Source organism: Rhipicephalus sanguineus, chromosome 10 (genome assembly GCF_013339695.2).
Source record: "Rhipicephalus sanguineus isolate Rsan-2018 chromosome 10, BIME_Rsan_1.4, whole genome shotgun sequence".
NCBI classification, from domain to species: domain Eukaryota; kingdom Metazoa; phylum Arthropoda; class Arachnida; order Ixodida; family Ixodidae; genus Rhipicephalus; species Rhipicephalus sanguineus.
In genome coordinates this window covers 102213328-102217809 of record NC_051185.1, presented here as the reverse complement: position 1 = coordinate 102217809, position 4482 = coordinate 102213328, and positions in this window count along the sequence as shown.

The window sequence follows — 4482 nt, the reverse complement described above, 5'->3', positions numbered from 1 at the left end:
GTTAGCTTAATGATTACTTTAATGACGTAGGTTTGGGCATGTTGCTGTTCCATTGCTGGTTCTAGCGCATACACGAGACAAAAACAAGTAACACCGACGAATACAGGCGCTAACTTCCAACAGATTTATTTTCAAAGCGTCACACTCATATATGTGGGACTGGTGAAAGACCCGAGCAACACCCTGGACAAGGGACCCAAACTTGGAATGGAACCTAGATTTTCTCCTCGAGCATTGTTAATATTAGTCAGAGATGTTTCAATGTGTGCTGAAGGCCTTGATGTTTGAAGGTGTTTTCGGCAGGCGTTCATGCGGTATCGCGGGCAAAGCTCCCCAAGTCAAAAACTTTCTTCGGGATAATAGCCTAGCAGTCGTTCCTGCAGACAATGAAGGCTGTTTGGTGGTTCGTCCGCATGAGAATTCAAAAGTGAAGGCCAATGCAGCTATTATAAACAATAATATCTGCGGTTTAACGTCCCAAAACCAGGATCACCGTAATCTGCCACCATTACATCGTTATTTTATGTACTATTCTTTTTGTGACGGCATTTATACCACTTGTTCTACATATTGCACTGTCCTTGCTTCACTTTTGAAATTGAAATCATGTCTTCGGTATTTTGCTAACATTTTTTCTTGTTTTCTTTTCGAGCATTGCATAATAATGGCCATGCTGTTATCGATGGTTTTGTCCCCCCCCCTTATATAATACCTTGAAAAGGGCGTTAAGGGTCAAAAAATGATGATGATGATATGATTACGATAGACGCCGTGGTGGAGCGCTCCGGAAATTTCGGCCACCTGCGGTTGCCAGTGCAGCTATTGGATGTGCATTCTTAACTAAAAATGATGTTTCACTGAAGAAAGTAAAGAGCAAAGTAAAAGATGAAGTCAATAGCTAAACCACAGCATACTCGCTCGCGATATCGGCAGTAAAAGAGCATTGGTTTATTAAATGTTATTTTTCGTGAAGACCCATAAGTCAGAATGGCCGTTGCGTATCATCGTGTCAGAATCAGGTAGATGAGAAAAGTCTGTTGGCCTTTACATTCAAGACAAGTTGAAGATACTGAGCATAGATGATCTGTTTTTGACGAAGAATTCTTAGCTAAGTGATTAGTTATCTTCAAACTGAGTCTTGCAACAACTTCCGTGCTTTCTTGATCGACGTCAAAGATCTGTATTATTCCTTAACCCAGAATGAGCTGCTTTCGTGCATTCAAGAATGCATGGAGGCTTATGATAAATTCAAATTGATAAATACTCTCTTGCAAGGGTTTCGTGAATTTCATTCTATTTCCACGCCATATTTTCTGAATGTGACGGAAATATTTTTCTTCAAAAACAAGGAATTCGCATGAGTTCATGCAGCTGCGCCCATCCTTAGAGGTCTGTATCCAACTTATCAGTTCAAATGTCAAGAAAGTGTACCAGTATTTTGACGATTGCCTTCTTTACTGGATACAACCAGATTTGATATTGACGTGTCTCAGCTACTTGATGCTCTTACAAAGTGCCTTCATACGCTTCTTTTACCCATGAAACACCGGGAATCCACAGCCTCAGATATCATACGGATGGGTTTAGCAGGTAACCACGTGTGTTGGTAGAATGAGTGTAGAGACAATAAGCCATTTCTGCCATTTTTGTCGGGTCAATCTAAGCTCGTAAAGAGGGATATAGCTAAGCTATCTGTAACGAATGCGCTTCGCCACTCCTTCTATCACACGTGTCCTGTGGTTTTGCGCTGTTTTTGTAATCATGTACAACCAACAAGCCCAGCTCTCCGCACTTTTGGAAACATTGATAGTTATGACAACGTTTCACAATGACAGCGCTGAGAAATTTACGAATCTCTAACCGTTTGCAAGTGCGGTTTGTAGATTCCTACGACTGCATGTACTGCAGAAAACATACGCTTACTAGCGAAATGACCATGCATGGTGTTGAAGGGTTACATGTTAGCGCAAACTATGAAGAAATGCATGAATAAGAAGTAGGAGAAAGGAGAAAGGTCGGGGGCAGAAAGGTCTGCTTTCTCCCACTTTTTACTCGTGCCTTTATTTCATAGTTTGCGCTAACATGTACCCCGTCGAATTCAACGAACTCGCCGAGCGACATGTTTTGCTCATACATAGTGTTGCACGCGCAGGCGATCGCCAACAGATCTAGCTTGATGACCTTGAAAACATGTGCCGCAATGCTGTCACGAAGGCCCAACCGCATGCACGCGACTTTTGAGCGACTGCGACGAGCGACAGCGACAAACGGGCTCCGTCGCGCTGTTGCGTCGCGACGGGAGCACCAACATGTCCGCGACGTAGTGTCACGGTTGGTCGATTGAAAACTACTGCCTACGCGCAGATACATTGCGAAAAAGAATTACATAATATATGAATGGCGACATGCCACATTTATTATTGTCTTGTGTGAGATAAGGAAGCCATAAAAGTGTTTCGTGACCTTCTTTTTTCGCAATCTTTTGTTTCACCGCGACTGCAGTATTCGCTGTGCTCTCGAGGGGGAGCCCGGAAGCGTACGCTACTACGTCGCACTTTGCAAGCTGCGTTATGTTAGGGTTAGTCCACGAGGCATCTCGACAACGTTTCCTCTTGCTCTCATGGAGCGTTTAAGTAAAGCCGCAGCGCCTCACATTGCTGCCTCGCAAAGACAAGGGATACTTCACACGACGACGATGTTGACACGGCAGCAAGCGACCACCAGTGCAACATGCTACCACCGAAACATGAAAACTAACCGTTGATGTGGTCGGGCGTTGCCTGTAGGACAGAGACCAGCCAGGCCTTAGGGAGAAGTAGAGCTCAGGAGCTGGAGCTAATTGCAAGAACGTTTATTTACATGACTATTTGGTAGCGTGTTTTCGGAGCGTCTCGACGCTCGCGCTATAGAGCCTTGGTCTTCCAAGGTTCCATGTTGGAGAAAACCATTGAGTTCAGGACAGTCCCATCAACAAGTTGTCTTCATCTCTGCCACCAAAAGGGAAAGGACCAGCACCGCCACCTTCCCACTCCAGGAAAGAGAGAAGCGGCGCACCCGGCTCGACGGACGGCGCCCGGGAGGTAGCAGAAGAGACACTAGGGCACCATACACAGTGAAATGATCGCGGAGGCGCCAATTCCCGAAAACTGGGCGTATTGTCAGGTGCAGTCTTTCCTTGCCTCGATAGCGGCGTGGGCTCTGCGTACAGCCAGCCCCTGGCCGGGCCACTAAGCCATAAATGCACCGAGGAGCGTGACAAATGTTCCCGATGAGGAATCCCAGGCGCTCGGCTAATTGTCCAGTACATCTCGCAGAATGCTGAACAAAGTAGTACACAAGTGACAGGCTTTTCTGAGCAGCCATGACGGCAAAGAGATCATCACTTCCGGGCCACAAAACCGTAAAACTCGGTCGGGTGTGTCCAAGGCGATTGACGTGGGGAACTGACAGCTTGAAAGGGCTCAGGACACCACTGCCGTGTTGTCGCCGTATCAGGTGCTCTTCGGGGAACGTTGACGATGCAGAAAGCGGGGCAGAGACCGTCAAATCATTCCCACGATCCAGCGGCGCCAAGCCATAAAATCCGATCATAACAGCCCGTCCGCCGCCCCAGGAGGTCTCGAAGGGGATGCAGCACCAAAGCACCCCGGAGAGGCCGCAGATCCGCTCCCTTGTTTTCGTTCTTACGTAGGCTGAGCCCTAGTTTTGGAACTGAGAAACGACTTGCAAGTACCGGAAATGAACCAGCCAACCTCAAGCCACAGAAACCAGAGAGCACCCAACTGACTTTCAGAAATGTCAGGCTACATTCTCTAATCAAAACCTCCTCGAACATTACGCTTGCGCGCTCACTCGGGAAAGTCACGGATCAAATAACAAAAGCCATAAGCCACACAGACCCACTAAACATGAACGACATCATTAGCCTAACGTTTTTGTATTATTTCCAGAGAAAGCCACATCGACTAATGCACGCAGGTGCTACGGGCGGTACAAAAACTAGAGGATGTGATTTATAAAATAGGCTAAATGCATTTTATGAACACAAAACGCAAAAAAATGTATGTAAAGTTACTTTGGTGTTAAAGTGGATAGGCACGGCTGAGAGCAGCAGCGTGTCCGCGATCTTGCCCAACATCGTGGTCCAAACAGCACAGCTCAGCTTTCGGATATGGCAAATTTTCCCCATCAGAGTTTCGCCGGCGGCACGCAACTGCCCCGGAACATCCCTGAGATAGCTCAAACACTTCTTCCAGCTGAAGGAAAAGACAGCAGTGCCTACTAGATAGGGAGGTGCGTAACCTTGATTGCCCTCAAAAACAAGGTCCATAATTCGGAAGCAGAACGATGCGTACTTAGATTCGAATGTAAGGACAATGTCGGGCCCTGTGGCCTCGTAAGGCACTGAAAGCCAGGAAAACAGAGTAGACGGCAAACAGGCATTCCAGTTTGTCAGGCTGACAGCACATAACCTTTCTGAAG